The sequence below is a fragment of the Vipera ursinii genome, assembly GCF_947247035.1.
Source record: "Vipera ursinii genome assembly, chromosome: 2".
NCBI classification, from domain to species: Eukaryota; Metazoa; Chordata; class Lepidosauria; order Squamata; family Viperidae; genus Vipera; species Vipera ursinii.
The window spans coordinates 33,742,827-33,760,155 of record NC_139513.1 but is presented as its reverse complement, the minus strand read 5'-3'; the positions used below and the strand labels follow the sequence as shown (position 1 = coordinate 33,760,155).

Below are 17,329 nucleotides of genomic sequence, written 5' to 3'. Positions count from 1 at the left end.
GGTGGGCGTGGCCAGCTCTACATCGTTCGCATCAAGGGTGCCTATGGGGGGCCTGGGCAGGAGTGGGACAGATCTGGGGGTCTCTGGCAGAAGGAGGGTCTCTGGGCCGAGGCAGTGGGGGCCGTTCCCTCACTGTTTCCAGGATGGCTTCGCGGGCCGCATGAAACCACTTCGCGGGCCAGATCTGGCCCCCGGGCCTTGTGTTTGACATGTTTGCCCTAGACCAGGGGTAGGCAATCTTGGCTCTTTTATGACTCGTGGACTTCAACTCCCAGAATTCCTGAGCCAGTTGAAGTCCACGAGTCATAAAAGAGCCAAGATTGCCTACCCCTGCCCTATACCATTCTGGACAAATGGCTGTTCTTTAAAACCTTTACTGATGGAGCATCTACAACTTCTGGAGGCAAGTAGTTCCACTGGTTAATTGTTTTCACTGTCAGGAAATTCTTCCTTAGTTCTAGGCTGGATCTCTCCTTGATTAGCTTCCATCCATTACGGAAGACATTGTTGCAGGTTTAATGCTACATTTTGGTACAAGTGAATTTTCAGCTTTATGAAGTATGGCTAGTTCCTATGAACATTTATCATGTTACCTCCACTTGTACCCCCTGCTTTTCCCCCCCTTTTATTACAATTCTGGTATTTCTCCCATTTCCCAAAACACATTAATTCTAGCTCCCCCCCCTTAAGTAATGGATGGAGTTCTTCTGTAGCACAGGACTTGTATGCCTCATTGGTCTAAAAATAACTGCACAAAATGGGCAATTGCTTTTGAAAGTTTACATTTGATGGATTGACATACCGGCTCAGCAAAACAACTTTAGCTGTTTAGTGCAAATGGGCTGTCTTTTAGTAGCAGGTATCCTCTGGTAACTGTGTGATCAATTCAGCTTTGTCCTTTTGACTGAGGAAAAAAAAATAATTGTGATGTTACAGGCAGTCCTCAACTGCCATTCAAAGTTACCAAAGAAAGTGATGTATGACTGGTCTTACATTTACAACCGTCACTGTATTCCTATGGTGATGTGATAAAAATCCAGGTGCTAGGCAACTGGCAAGAATTGATTAGGTTTGCAGTGTGTGTGTGTGTGTGTGTGTGTGTGTGTGTGTGTGTGTGTGATGTGATCTCCATTTGTAATCTTCCAACAAGCAAAGTCAGTGGGGGAAGCTGGATTTGCTTAATGACCAGAGCAAAAAAAGGTCATTAAATTGGGCACAGCTCTCTTAACAACCGCATTGTTTAGCAACTGAAGTTCTGCTCCTAGCTGTGGTAAAAAGTCAAGGGCTCCGTGTACTTTTATTTCACATTCATTCCCCACCCCCAGAGTGAAAGTGATGCTTGTCTTTCTGCCTTGCCTTTTGTAGCTGGATAACATTTAGAGATTTGTTGGGCACCATCTAAACCAGCGGCCCCCAACCTTTTGGGCACCAGGGACCGGTCCCATGGAGAGAGGTTCTTTTCTGCAGACCAGAGGAGACATGATTTTGCTTGTTTGTACAGCCCGGTTTCTGGCATGCTGCGGACCGGTGCCATTCCAGGGACCAGAGTTTGGAGACTCCTCATCTAAACTCTGTTAGCTTTGTGCAGATTATTTTACAAGAACCCATCAGAGTTGGGTTAGTTATGCAACTGAAAATATGCCAGATGTATTCTGTAAGGTATTGCTAAACTTCAAATGTTGTCACAAAGTCTGAGAGCGGGTGCAGATAAACACAAATGTTTATCTTCTTCTTTGCATGTACTTCTAACAGAGAACCTTGTGTTTGCACTGTTTTGAGATAGAGCAGCACTGGTTTTATACTATGAGATCTGGGCTACAAACACCTGGTTAGATCCAGTTTGCATCTACGATAGATGGCAGCCAAATGTTAGAATGTTCTGTGCCTTTTGGAGGCCATCTTATAGTTGCCCAGTGAAACTTAAGGATACAGTTCATTACAAAAACATAACTTTCCATCTTTCGTTTAAATATAATGATTACAGCAGGGGTCTTCAAACTTGGCCCTTTTATGACTTGTGGACTTCAACTCCCAGAATTCCTCAGCCAGGCATGCTGGCTAAGGAATTCTGGGAGTTGAAGTCCACAAGTCATAAAAGGGCCAAGATTGAAGACCCCTGGATTAGAGAGACCCTGGGGGCAAACATGTTGAGTTTGTACCAATGGAACAGATAACACTAACTAGAGCAACCATTATTTGGAGACAGCTTAATTTTGGAACAGGCGGTTTAGCTTGGCTACAGTGATTGGCTTCATTAAATTTTAGAAGTTTTGCTAAGTGGCCTTTCTGCAAATTCCTGGTTGGATTTGTTTGGTTTTGACTCTGCATGTTGTCTGAACTTAGTCATTGTGGGTTTATAAAGGTGACACCTAAATTTCAGCAACTATGGCTCATTTAGCAACTCATGGTTATACAAACATTGTTCTTTATTTAACATTATTTAGAGCTGACTCTGATCCTGACAAACATTGGCCAGGTAGCAACAGGGGAAAATATATGATATGATGGAAGAAAAAAAAGAAAGAAAGGGTGCTAAATAAGAATTAAAAGCCTAAAATCAAGGAACATAAACAATTAAGATCGAAAACACATTGGAACACAATAGATTTAACTTGTACATAAAAAGAACATAGGGATGAGTATATCCATAACGATGAGGGGGGAGAAAGTTTATCATAACGTGTGAATCTAACTTCTGTGTGTTTTGGTGTGTATGTGCGTGGTCATTGTTATAAATGTGTTTTCTCAGGTTTAGTTGGCTATTTTAAGTTTGCCTCTAGGTACTTACAGTATGCAGATCAACCATGTCATTTTCTTGGGTAGTTCCATCGATTCGTTGAATCCTCTTGAACTCTGGATGATAATATATACAGTAATAAAGTTAGAAAATTAATTTCCACCCATTGGTCTCCACAGTACAAATCACAAAATCCAGACTTTGATTTTCAAGAAGTGAAGAGGGGGTTGGGTTTGGGTTGGGTTTGGGAACAACATTGGGGTTGCCCCCCAATAACATTTTCAAGCTTTAGCAAACAGACTATTGTCCGGGTACATATGTTCATAATTAATATAACAGTAAATAGCTGTAATATATATGTGACTAGTCAACATTTCAGAGGAATTTCCATATCTTATTCCTCAATGCCAGAGTAACAGGTAAAAACATTGAATGCTCTTGAAAAGCTGTTAATAATTCAGGGAGTATTCAGAGATGTATCTTTCTTGAAAGTAGCCCCTGTTGAACTCTGCAGGACAGTCAAATACTTTATAAAAATGTCATATTATATCATAAAATGTTTTATGATAATGTTCATGTCATAAACTGATTATAAAATTTGCCATATTTCAATTCCATGGGAGTCATGAGCCCCAAATTTGGGGTGCATTCTGTAAGCTCATTTGAGGTAGTTTGATTGACTGGCTCAGGAATTCTGGGAGTTGAAGTCCATGACTCATAAAAGAGCCAAGGTTGCCTACCCCTGCTCTATGGGGTACTATTTTGCCCAGTTAAAGGTTACAGACAGGAAGAGTTTTAATAGTATATAGATGTTGCAGAAATACTGGCTAAACTGGTAATCTTTGACTTAATAGCTGTTCATTTGGGGACCATTCAAAGTTACAGTGGCGCTAAAAAAGTGACTTATGACAGCTTTTCACACAACTGTTGCGGCATCCCCATTGTCACGTGATCAAAATTTGGATGCTTTGGCAACCCGTTCATATTTATGACGGTTGCCGTGTTCTGGGGTGATGTGATCACGTTTTGCGACCCAATGACAAGCAATGTCAATGGGGAAGCCAGATTCATTTATCGAACCCTGTTGCTAACTGCAGTGGTTCACTTAAGAACTGTGGCAAGAATGGTGGTAAAATGGGGCAAAATTCACTTAACAACTGTCTCACTTAGCAACAGAAATTTTGGGGTCAGTTTTGGTCATATGTTGAGGATGACCTGTAGTCAAATTCTGCAAAGCTTGCAAATGGCCTCTTTTATATGTCCAAGGTTTAAAGTTCTATATCTTGCGATAAGTGCTGTGACTGGAAGCAGATCTTTGATTCTCCAAGGAACTCTACAAGTGGGTAGTATAGCCTCTATTGAGGAAAGAGGCAGAAAATCTTCCTTGTAATGAACTTGTTTCAGTTCTTTCCAAGCTTTGATTATTATTATTTTTAAATGAGGTTAGGTGAATTACAGAGTGTGGCTTTAAATACTTTTTCATCTCTTTTAATTGTTATATTGAGATTGGTGTTCCCCTCCTCTGGTGTTGCTTAGTTGTTTCTGCAAACCCATTTAAGCTGATGGGTAGGATTTTAATTGACAAAATAAATCCTGAGTTATAATCTAACAATTCAACAAAGTGTTATTTTATCTCATAACAATGCATTGTTATGGCACCATAGGAGCAAAAAGGGTACATACCACATAATGCTCTTCTGCCTTATAATAGCATTGTGCAAACTGAATTTCTTGACTGCGTCTGTTTTTGACATAGCATTCTGTCTGCAAGTCTAAACACAGACAGAGGTGTTTGTACTTCAGGCCCGCAAACCCAGCTGATTTCCCACTCAGTTAGATGACCTCATTATCTTGTCAGTATAGTAGGAGAAGGAGTGGCAGAACCTGAGGGTGGAGTTAAAAGAGGAATCAGCCTAGAATTTCTACGTAGTCACAAGTGAACTAAGTCCAACCTCCCCTTGAATTTCATTGAGCCTTATTTAACTCCTAGCCAGTGCTAACTGTTAGTTGAGAATTTTCCTGTGCATAAGCATGAGTAGCAATAAATCAGACCTTCATGTGTGGACCTCATCTATTGCGTCTGACAGTTCATTTATTTATTTATTTATTTATTTATTTATTTATTTATATTTATATACTGCCCTATTCCCTGAGGACTCAGGGCGGTTTACAGGGAATTAAAAATCCAAAATACAAAAATTAAGATAAAAAATATTAAATTGACCCTGTACTCAATTAAAAAAGAACCCCAAATTAAAAATTTCTCCTCAGTCTGGGCCCGAGAGCTCGAAGAGCCAGGTCTTCAGGCCCCGGCGGAATGATCGGAGGTCGGGGGCAGTTCTCAGCTCCACCGGCAGCTGGTTCCAGAGGGCAGGCGCTCCCACCGAGAAGGCCCTATCCCTGGGTGTCACCCGCCGGCAATCCCTTACCGGCGGGACCCTGAGCAGACCCTCCCTGTGGGAGCGCACTGGGCGAAGGGCGTTTGATGCCAGCAGCAGGTGTTCCCTCAAATATCCCGGACCCAGGCCATGTAGGGCTTTATAGGTGATAACCAGCACCTTGAATTTCACCCGGAGGGCAACCGGAAGCCAATGCAGCTCACGGAGTAGAGGTGTTACATGGGAGTATCGGGAAACCCCCATTACAACTCGCGCGGCCGCATTCTGCACCAGTTGAAGCCTCCGAGTGGTCTTCAAGGGCAGCCCCATGTAGAGAGCGTTACAGTAGTCCAAACGGGAGGTCACAAGCGCATGAGTAACTGTGCGTAGGGCGTCTCGGTCCAGATAGGGACGCAACTGGCGCACCAGGCGAACCTGAGCAAAAGCCCCCCTGGTTACGGCTCCTATATGGTCTTCGAAATTGAGCCGTGAATCCAGGAGGACGCCCAAGTTGCGAGCCCTATCGACGAGGGATAACACCTCACCCCCCATCATTAAGGATGGAATAACTTGGTTAACCCGAGATGCCGATATGCACAGCCACTCAGTCTTGGCGGGATTGAGACGAAGCCTGTTTCTCCCCATCCAGACCTGAACCGCCTCCAGGCACCGGGACATCACGGAGAGGGCATCACTGGGTTGGTTCGGGGTGGAAAGAAAAAGTTGGGTATCATCAGCGTACTGATGATACCCCACCCCAAAACCACGAATGATCTCGCCCAGCGGCTTCATATAGATGTTGAACAGGAGAGGCGAGAGAACCGACCCCTGAGGAACTCCACAAATGAGAGACCTCGGGGCGGATCTCTGCCCTCCTGTCAACACCGACTGCGAGCGGCCCTGGTGGTAGGAGGAGAACCACCGTAGAACGGTGCCTCCCACTCCCAGCCCCCTGAGACGCCGCAGTAGGATACCATGGTCGATGGTATTGAACGCCGCTGAGAGATCTAATAGGACCAGGACAGAGGAGCAACCCCTGTCCCTAGCCCTCCAGAGATCATTCACCAGCGCGACCAATGCCGTCTCCGTGCTGTGTCCGGGCCTGAAGCCCGATTGGTACGGGTCCAGATAATCAGTTTCCTCCAGGAACAGAGGGAGCTGATGCGCCACCACGCTCTCAACAACCTTCGCCAGAAAGCGAAGGTTGGAGACTGGACAGTAGTTGTTTAAAACAGCCGGGTCCAAAGCAGGCTTCTTGAGAAGGGGTCTCACCACCACCTCCTTCAAGGCGGCAGGAAAGACACCCTCCTTCAAGGAAGCAGTTATTACTGCATGGAACCAGCCTCGTGTTCCTTCCCAAGCCGCATAAGCTAGCCAGGAGGGGCACGGATCCAACAAACAGGTGGTGGTGCTCAGTCTCCCCATGATCCTGTCCACATCATCAGGGGAAACAGGGTCGAACTCATTCCAGATAACGTGCTCAAGACCGCCTGATTCCTCCACATTAGACTCTGCCCAGTCAGAGTCCAAGCCGGTCCGGATCCGAGCGATTTTGTCCGCCAGATGATGACTAAACTCCTCGGCTCGTCCCTGCAAGGGATCCTCTCTCACCTCCTGATTAAGGAGGGAGCGAGTCACCCTAAACAGGGCGGCCGGGCGATTATCTGCGGACGTGATAAGGGCGGCAAAGTAGTTAGACTTCGCCGTCCTTATCGCCGCAAGATAAGACCTTATAAAGGTTCTTAACTGCAATCGGTCGGATTCGGATCGGCTGGATCTCCAACCGCTCTCTAGACCTCGTCTCCGCCGCTTCATCTCCCAGAGCTCCACAGAGAACCATGGGGCCCAACGGGATCTGCGTCGGGTCAGAGGTCGCATGGGTACAACGCAGTCGAGTGCCCTGGTGGCTGCCGTTTCCCAGGCCTCCACCAGGGCATCGACTGGGCTGTGGGTAAGGGTGATAGGTATAGGCCCAAGCGCCCTCTGGAACCGGTTTGGGTCCATTAGGCGCCTGGGGCGGAACCACCTGCTCGGCTCTGCCGCCCAGCGGCGGGGGATGGCATGAGGGAAAACCAGCCTCAGGAGGTGATGATCTGACCATGACAGAGGGGTGATGGATGGAGAACCCCCTCCCAGATCATCCAACCACTGTCCAGACAGGAACACCAGGTCGAGAGTGTGACCCCCCTCATGAGTCGGGCCCTCAATAACCTGGGTCAGGCCCATGGCTGTCATGGAAGCCATGAACTCCCGAGCTAACTCCGACGACCCTCCCAGTGATGGCAGGTTGAAGTCACCCAGGACTATAAGCCTGGGGAACTCCACCGCCAACCCTGAGAGGGTGTCGAGCAGCTCGGGCAGGGCTGTTGCCACACAGCTGGGCGCCAGGTATGTAAGCAACAAGCCCAACTGAACCCGAGGACCACACCTCAGGAGGAGGGATTCACTCCCGGCCATCTGGACAATGGTGGCCTCCCGGGGACACAAAGTCTCCCGAATAACCACTGCCACCCCACCACCCCTGCCCTGAGCCCGTGGCTGGTGCAGCACCCGGAAACCCGGCGGGCATAATTCGGTGAGAGGCACCCCTCCCTCCGAGCCCAGCCAAGTTTCCGTGATGCACGCTAGATCCGCACATTCCTCCTCGATCCGATCACGGATGAGGGGAGCTTTATTAACTACGGATCTAGCATTAAAATAGACCAGCCTGAGCTCAGGGGCCTGATCACCCTCATCCCCAGGTAAGAGGGTGGTAACCGGAGGGTCGGAGCGCGCCACCGCTCGAAGATAGCGGGGGCGCGATCCCAGATGATGATGTGACCCTCCGCGCAAACACCTGCTGCCATACCCTATCGCCGTGGGGATTCGATGCCCCACCCCCACATTCCCAGCGCCAGCAGCCACCTCCCCCAACCCCGTCCCGTCAGGACCTCTGACAGGTCCAGACTGAGTGCCGGTTACAGGTTCCCTCCCCACCCCCCCTCCCCCTCCCTAACCTCTTAAAATAACCGGCTAAAAATCTAATCAGGGGCCTCTTAGCGCGTCACGGCTCCTATATGGTCTTCGAAATTGAGCCGTGAATCCAGGAGGACGCCCAAGTTGCGAGCCCTATCGACGGGGGGTAACACCTCACCCCCCATCATTAAGGATGGAATAACTTGGTTAACCCGAGATGCCGATATGCACAGCCACTCAGTCTTGGCGGGAGTTATTCTCTCTAGGGATACACCCTTTGACTTGTACCCTTCCTGTTTGGATTTGGACCCACCACCACGAGCAGGCAGCCCTCAGGATCCTTTCAAAATTATAACTCATCGCTCAGGTTGAAAAATGACATTCTTTACCTTTACCTTATGGGAGTAATAATTCTTTGCAGGCAAATCCTCTTGAACACAGCTAGTTATGAGGAAGAGATGGGGAAAGGAACTGTACATAGAAAAACAGCAGCCCTGGCCAGAAAAGTCACAGAACTCAAACCTCCATCACTGTTTAACTCAATGGGCCATGCCAAGTGCTGGTGATGACCTATAAAGCCCTAAATGGCTTGGGTCCGGGATATCTGAGGGAACACCTGCTGCCAGCATCAAGCTCCCTTCATCCAATGCGCTCCCACAGGGAGGGTCTTCTCAGGGTGCCGCCGATGAAAGACTGTCAGCGGATAACACCCAGGGGAAGGGCCTTCTCTGTGGGTGCGCCTGCCCTCTGGAACCAGCTGCCCATGGAGCTTAGGACTGCCCCCGACCTTCGCACATTTCTCTGGGACCTGAAGACCTGACTCTTTGAGCTCTCCAGCCCGGGCTGAGAATTTTTAACTGGGGTTTTTAATTTTAGGGATGATTTAATCTTTTTAAATTTGTTTTAACTTTTGTACTGGTTGTTTTAAATACCCTGTAAACCGCCCTGAGTCCTTCGGGAAAGGGCAGTATATAAATCTAATAAAATAAATAAATAAATAAATAAGTTTTAGAATATTATACAGGTAGTCCTTGACTTGCAACCATTTGTTTAATGACCGTTTAAAGATACAACAGCGCTAAAAAAAGCGACTTATTACCCGTTCTCACATTTATGACCCATTGCAGCATCCCCGTGATCATGTGATCAGATCTTGGGTGTCTGGCAACCAGCATGTATTTATGATGCTTGCCGTGTTCCAGGCTACTGGGATTGTCATTTGCAAACTTTCTGGGTTTTCCCCCCCAGATTTAAATTCTATTAATTTTTATCAAATATATAAGATACAAAGGAAAAATAAAAGTAATGGAACACTAAGGGAAGGATAAAGGGAAAAAGAGAAAATGTGGGATAGGAAGGAAAAGAAGAAAAAAAAGGTGTTGACTTCCAACTCTTTGGCACAGTAGAAGATAATAACATTACAACCTCAACTTTTTACTTTTATACAATAGTGTAAATACAGTAGTATTAGTATATACTAGCCGTTTCTGTAACAATAAACCAATCAATAAAAACAGTCAAAATTTCATTCCCCCCCCCCATCACATGCACACTGTCTGGAAGTAATTTCCGAATAGAAACAAAATTAAATATATTCTCTTCTTTGGATAAAAGAATTGATTGAACAATCTCTGATTTTTCTTGCTGTGAGAAATGATATATATATTTCTGTTTACTCGTTAATATCTATAGACTATCATAATTCCTGTTAATAAAATTCAGAATATTCTTTAAAAAAAATAACCCTAAAGGAAGATAAATACTTTTTCTAAATTTTAAAATATTAAACTTTTCTTTAAAAACATTTCTAAAATCAATAAGTTCTAACACATCTTTTTTAAAAAACAAAACAAAAAAACTTTACTCTTTTTTAACTTCCTGTTAACATTCATTAAAAATTCACTTTCCATAATATTTTACCAACTTTAAAGATTACTCAAAGATTACTGAAACTTTTGACAAGCGGAGTCAGTGGAAGAAATCAGATTCTTTTAAGGAGTCCATGATTCCCTTAAAGATCATACTGATTTGCTTAATAGCCATGGCAGAAAAAGTCATAAAATGGGGCATGATCCACTTAACAATTGCCTTGCTTAGCAATGGAATTTGGGGGCTCAGTTCTGGTTCTAAGTTGTGCACTACCTATCATCGAGGTAAACAGGAGCTTTTGTGAGTGTTCATTTTATTAGTTAAAATCCTGTTTCATTGTTTTTGTTGTTATAGGATTACCCACAAATTCCACTCTTGCAAAGGGTTGGATTGAGCCAAGGGAGTGTAGGGTCATTGGTAGGCTTTACTTTTTTATTCTACAACTAATCTTTATTATTATTATTATTATTATTATTATTATTATTATTATTATTATTATTATTATTCATATCGTTGGTGCTATTATTATTTCCAGTAGTATCCACTCTGGGATGCCGCTATACGGGAATACATGTGTTCACCTGTCTACCCACTCAATATATCGGCAAGTTTTTTTTATGATAATATAAAATGGTTTAACCATGTCTATAACTGAAGTATAGAACTCACTTGTAAATGGGTAATAGACAGGTGTTACACTTGTTAAATGTCTTCAGGACTGTGTTTAACCTCTTCCGCTGTGGATTAAATAAGGATATTTCTGCGGAAACGTAAGGTCAGCAGGGTGGAGTTTGAGAGTGCACTGGCTTTTGTAGGCCCATGAGAATTGATTGTATCAGCAAAATGATTAAAGGGAAAACCCCAGCCACCCTTCAATTGCTATTCACAGTAACTACAAGAAATGCGATGTGTAACAAGCATCCTTTGACTTTGTTTGCTGGCTGACCTTTCCAGAAGTTCAGGAAAGGATAACAGTAACTGGGCCTATTTCCCAAGATGACATTTGTATGCTCGATTAGAGATCCCTCGACCTTCATCCGATAAGCTTTGAGAAGCGGGAAAAAATTATCAAGGGAAGGCAGTTTTTATTACTGGTCTCAGCAAGCATCCTTTATTTGTTGACATTTTGATAGCCAATCTTCTTCAAATCTCTGACTGCTTCTGAAATAAGCAAGTCTAGATTTCCAGGATGTTGTTGCCTTGATATGTTAGATCATATACGTACCATGCAGAATAATACAACTGAATCTCTTTGGGTTCAAAGTTGACAGAATGATTGGGCAGTTGTAGAGTATCTGCATTGCACACAAAAGGTACAGCCTCAGTCCTATCAGGGCTGAAAAAAATTCTTCTCTGAATACATGGAGTGACACTGCCAATTTGCAACAAAACTGATGTAGTATAAAGTAGTTCTTATGTTCCTAACGTCAGAACTATAATTGAAATTACAGATTACCTAGACATCAGTACATAACTTGAACTCATCTACTGTTGTTGTTGTTGTTAGCTGCGAAGTTGTGTCCGACCCATCGTGACCCTATGGACAACGTTCCTCCAGGCCTTCCTATCCTCTACCATCTTCTGGAGTCCATTTAAGCTCACGCCTACTGCTTCAGTGACTCCATCCAGCCATCTCATTCTCTGTTGTCCCATTCTTCTCTTGCCCTCAATCTTTCCTAACATTAGGCTCTTCTCCAATGAGTCCTTCCTTCTCATTAGGTGGCCAAAGTATTTGAGTTTTAGCTTCAGGATCTGGCCTTCTAAAAAACAGTCAGGGTTGATCTCCTCTAGGACTGACCGGTTTGATCGCCTTGCAGTCCAAGGGACTCGCAGGAGACTTCTCCAGCACTGTAACATACTGTAACATACAGTATTTAGGTTTATGTATATTCTACTTTTGAATGTAAAATAGTTAAAATAACAGAATAGCAGAGTTGGAAGGGAACTTGGATGTCTTCTAGTCCAACTCCCTGGTCAAGCAGGAAGCCCTATACCATTTCAGACAAATAGTTGTCCAGTTTCTTGTTAAAAACCTCCAGTGTTGGAGCACCCACAACTTCTGGAGATAAGCCATTCCACTGATTAATTGTTCTAACCATCAGGAAATTTCTGCTAAGTTAGGTTTCTTAATCAGAGCATCATAAAAATAGTTGAATGTATGAAAATTTATTACAGTCAATGCATCCAGTTTTGGATGGCAATAGGCAGTTGACGGTAACAGATTAATATTTAAAACAGTCTTATTAGGCAGCAGTTAAATGGGTTTCTTATATAGATAGTCCTTGACTTAACATTCCAAGTTACAATGGCACTGAAAAAAGTGACTTACAACAATTTTTCATATGGCCATTGCAGCTTCCCCATGGTCATACGACTAAAATTCAGATGCTTGGCAACTATAGCATTGTAGGCGGTATCTGCGCTATCTAACAAAATGAAATTCAATGGTGAAAAAAGTAAAGTTGTACATTTAGGCAAGAAAAACCAAACGTACAGGTATAGTATAGGTGGTACCTTGCTCAACAGTAGTAATTGTGAGAGGGATCTCAGAGTCGTAGTGGACAATCACTTAAATATGAGCCAGCAGTGTGCTGCAGCTGCCAAAAAAAAGCCAACACACTACTAGGCTGCATTAGCAGAGGGATAGAATCAAGATCACATGAAGTATTAATACCACTTTACAATGCCTTGGTAAGGCCATACTTGGAATACTGCATCCAGCTTTGGTCACCACGATGTAAAAAAAGATGTTGAGACTCTAGAAAGAGTACAGAAAAGAGCAACAAAGATGATTGGGGGACTGGAGGCTAAAACATATAGGGAACGGTTGCTGGAATTGGGTATGTGTAGTTTAATGAAGAGAAGGACGAGGGGGGACATGAAAGCAGTGTTCCAATATCTCAGGGGCTGCCACTAAGAAGAGTCAGTCAAGCTATTCTCCAAAGGACCAAAGGGCAGGACAAGAAGCAATGGATGGAAACTACCCAAAGAGAGAAGCAACCTAGAACTAAGGAGAAACTTCCTGACAGCTAGAACTATTAATCAGTGGAACAACCTGCCTCCAGAAGCAGTGAATGCTCCAACACTGGAAGTTTTTAAGAAGAGATTGGACAGCCATTTGTCTGAGCAGGGGGTTGGACTAGATGACCTCCAAGGTCCCTTCCATCATCATCATCATCATCATCATCATCATCATCATCATTATAAGTTGCAGTGTCCTGGGGTCATATGATCTCCTTTTGCAACTTTCTGATATGCAAAGTCAATGGGGAAACCAGATTCACTTAACAATTGGATTACTAATTTAACAATTGCAGGGATTCACTTAGCACCTGTGGAAAGAAAAGTCATAAAATGGGGCCAAAGTAACTTAACAACTGTCTTTCTTAGCAATGGAAATGTTGGGCTCAGTTGTGGTTGTAAATAAAAAACTACCTATATACACAAAAGTTTTTTGCAGGAAGAACCTCTGCTTTTCCAGATAGTTTTGCAGTTATGACTCACATTATCCATGGGCAATGGTACCCTAATCTGCATGAGCTGTCTTTGCACTCTAACCCTTTGTACTTTTTTAGTTGTTGTTATGGCTGCATATGAAAGCCAGCTACAAATATATTGGGAAGCAATTTATTGCAAGACATGATTAATAATACATCTATAATAAAGAATAAAACCTAAAAACCTTAGACAATCTAATTTTGTTTCTTTTTGCTATCTTAGGTCCAACACACTTTATATGAATTTTATGGACACCATTAAGCAAGGAATTAGTAACCAATTTTCTAATTATAAAGTATGCTTTAGGCAATTGTGCAAAGCAGTTTCTTAAATGGAAAGTGGATTAAATTAGCTTCAAAAGCTAACTATTTTCATTCAAGAAACTTGGTCATTTTCAAAATGTGATTTTGTTTAGGTTTAAGATCTTAACACCTTTCTTGTTCTCTTCACTTAAAAAAATCTTCCTTATATTCCTTTGTGGATTAAACTTTTTTTTAAAAGAATGAAATCCATGGTATATCGGAAGTAGACCCCACTATGTTGCATTGGTTATATACCTATAAAAATGCATCTGGCTTGCAGCCTCAATGGGTATGCACACATCTGGATAAGTATCTTCCACCCTTCCAGCAATTGCCAAAAAACCAGCAATTTTAAATTGGATTGCTGGAAGGCTAAGAAAAGCCTACTCGGTTACCCAACCCTGCCACTAAGTCATTCTGCTCAAAATTGAAGAAAAAAACCAGGAACTGTAAAGCAAAATCTGCTAAGCTTGTAAGCCGCCCTGAGTCTTCGGAGAAGGGCGGGATATAAATGGAATTAAAATAAAAATAAATAAATAAAATAAAATCATTGGAAAGGGACTAGGACTTTTGTAAATCATTGAATTCACACTTCTGCTAGTCCTCAAAATTCAGCTGTCTGGTTCCCAAGAAAAACTGAAACATTAGTTAGAGTGGTCAGCAGATCTGCATCCCCCACCCCAAAAAAAGAGTGGAAAGTAGTTCAGTTCCTCCAAGCTAAGTTTGTAGGCTGAACAGGCAGGAAATATGAAAGGTTCCCTGGGTCACACTTTTAATGACCCAAAACTGGATACAAATTGCCTGCCCAGGATATAGGGAGTTTTGCAGACCTGGAAAAGTGGGAAAAGATCTATTTCCTTCCAAGGCAATGGAAGAGAGATCTAAGGACTTGTGAAGTTTTAAATCTCTAATATTAGAATAAATTGTTTGCATGAGTAAACATGGTAGTTGTCTTCCAATGCTTGAAGCGCTCTCATAAGGAACAGGGCATGAATTTATTCTCCATGGCACCTGAGGAAACAATGGGTGGAAGCTGGTCAGGGGAGAGCCAACCTGGAAATAAGGACGAATTTCCTGACCATAAGAACAATGAATTAATAGAATAGGTCGTCTCTCTGAGTTGTAGGTGCTCCATTGCCAGAGGTCTCCAAGAAAAGATTGGATAATCATTTGTCTGGGCTAGTATAAGGACTCCTGTCTTGGGTGGGGGTGTTGGGAGTAGAAGACCTCTAAGGTCTACTCCAGCCCTGTGATTCTATGTTTGGTGACTCTGTCATCTGCATCAGCAGTTATTTATTCCAGTGAAGTAGCAACCGATCATTAGATCATTAAATCAGCACTGCATCCATGCTGAATTTAATTGCAATAGTTGTACTTAAACTCTTCAGAGCAGCGGTTCCCAACCTTTTCTACACCCCACACCCCTAGAACGCTTCTGATATATTCTCTCACCCCTGACAAAAAAATTATGCTATGTACACTATAATTTTGAAACTTCTAAACCCTGGCATATCGTCTCGCACCCCCAGGGGGTGTGAGCAGCCCCGGTTGGGAAGCCTTGCTTTAGAGTAACCAGGCTGCTGTAATTCTTCAGCTAACAAGCAAAATTCCATAACCCTGAAAGTGAGCATTCTTGTTGGGTAAATTCACAAAGTTTCCTTGATTAAGTATGCCTCTCTAGAGGTGGCAGAACTAAAGGGTCACTTTAATGTTACGCACACCAAGAAATTCCTACTCTTGCTTTCCTAATAGAAACATAATCCCATAAAGCATTAAATTTTATCCCTAACTCGAATGAGAAAAAGAGGGCCTTTTTCACCCTTCTGTTTTTTCTTAACCCAAGGGAAAACAGCAAATCACTTTCTGTGCACATCTAAGATAGAAAAAATGTGGGTTAGATAGCATTACCACCAGATGGATTCGTAGCTGGCTGACAGGCCGTACTCAGCGTGTGGTCCTCAATGGAACCGCATCTACATGGAAGGAAGTGTGTAGTGGAGTGCCCCAGGGCTCTGTTCTGGGCCCAGTGCTCTTCAATATCTTCATTAATGATTTGGATGAGGGGATAGATGGGGAACTCATCAAATTTGCAGACGACACCAAGCTGGCAGGAATAGGCAATACTCCAGAAGATAGGCTTAAGATACAGAAGGATCTGGACAGACTCGAACACTGGGCACTATCTAACAAAATGAAATTCAATGGTGAAAAAAGTAAGGTTCTACATTTAGGCAGGAAAAATCAAATGCATAGGTATAGTATAGGTGGTACCTTGCTCAGTAGTAGTAACTGTGAGAGGGATCTCGGAGTCTTAGTAGACAATCACTTCAATATGAGCCAGCAGTGTGCTGCAGCTGCCAAAAAAGCCAACACAGTGCTAGGCTGCATTAACAGAGGGATAGAATCAAGATCAAGTGAAGTACTAATACCACTTTACAATGCTTTGGTAAGGCCACACCTGGAATACTGCATCCAGTTTTGGTCACCACGATGTAAAAAGATGTTGAGACTCTAGAAAGGGTACAGAGAAGAGCAACAAAGATGATTAGGGGGCTGGAGGCTAAAACATATAGGGAACGGTTGCTGGAATTGGGTATGTGTAGTCTAATGAAGAGAAGGGTGAGGGGTGACATGATAGCAGTGTTCCAATATCTCAGGGGCTACCACAAAGAAGAGGGAGTCAAGCTATTCTCCAAAGCACCTGAAAGCAGGACAAGAAGCAACGGATGGAAACTAGTCAAGGAGAGAAGCAACCTAGAACTAAGGAGAAACTTCCTGACAGTTAGAACAATTAACCAGTGGAACAACCTGCCTCCAGAGGTGGTGAATGCTCCAACACTGGAAGTTTTTAAGAAGAGACTGGACAGCCATTTGCCTGAAATGGTATAGGGTTTCCTGCCTGAGCAGGGGGTTGGACTAGATGACCTCCAAGGTCCCTTCCAACTTTATTATTATTATTATTATTATTATTATTATTATTATTATTGTTGTTGTTGTTGTTGTTGTTGTTGTTGTTGTTGTTGTTTTTGTTGTTGTTGTTGTTATTATTATTATGCAAGCCATAAGTAAATATTGCAAAGTAAAATGTCTTTTTTCATTATTCCTTCACAGATAGGATGGATGGATGGATGGATGGATGGATGGATAGATAGATAGATAGATAGATAGACAGACAAATAAATAGATAAATATTACTTTTCTGACTGAATGATCTTTCCATCAATTTCTTATTTTATGCATACAATTTTTAAGAAAAGCCACAGAGAATGAAAAGTTTTAAATTCATTCTACTTCAAGATGAGCCTCCAACAATATAGTGAAACAACTGCCAATGAAACCCTCTTGTGTCTGGCAGAAGATTCGTAAACAAGAGTTCTGCAGTGCTACCCTTTGGATTTCAGACTGATTAGCAGTAAAACAACTCACCAAAAAGAATTACCTTCTCATAGAAATGAAATGAAATGGATATCACTGAAACTTCTCGGATTTAATTTCAGCTAGTCTGGAGCTACTGGGAGGTGTGTCATGGGAAATAATGTTCAGAATAGCTAAATGGAAAGTGTTGATTTTTATTGGAAAGTAAGACAGAG

The 17,329-nt window shown here is 43.0% G+C and overlaps 1 protein-coding gene and 1 long non-coding RNA gene across 2 annotated transcripts in view; one reads left to right on the top strand and one right to left on the bottom strand.

The window, feature by feature from the left end:
* The window catches only part of PRICKLE2 (prickle planar cell polarity protein 2), a gene marked incomplete at its 3' end in the record, with an annotated part of 347,101 nt that overhangs the window by 112,130 nt on the left and 217,642 nt on the right, over positions 1–17,329 (top strand). The gene's annotated exons all lie outside the window — the stretch shown is intronic.
* The window catches only part of LOC310636362, a 34,531-nt gene that overhangs the window by 1,520 nt on the left and 15,682 nt on the right, over positions 1–17,329 (bottom strand). Inside the window, exons 5-7 of the long non-coding RNA XR_014491694.1 lie at positions 4,421–4,621; positions 2,789–2,853; positions 803–904 (exon numbers count right to left, since the gene is read on the bottom strand). This is a non-coding gene — a long non-coding RNA (uncharacterized lncRNA). The remainder of the gene's footprint in view (positions 1–802; positions 905–2,788; positions 2,854–4,420; positions 4,622–17,329) is intronic.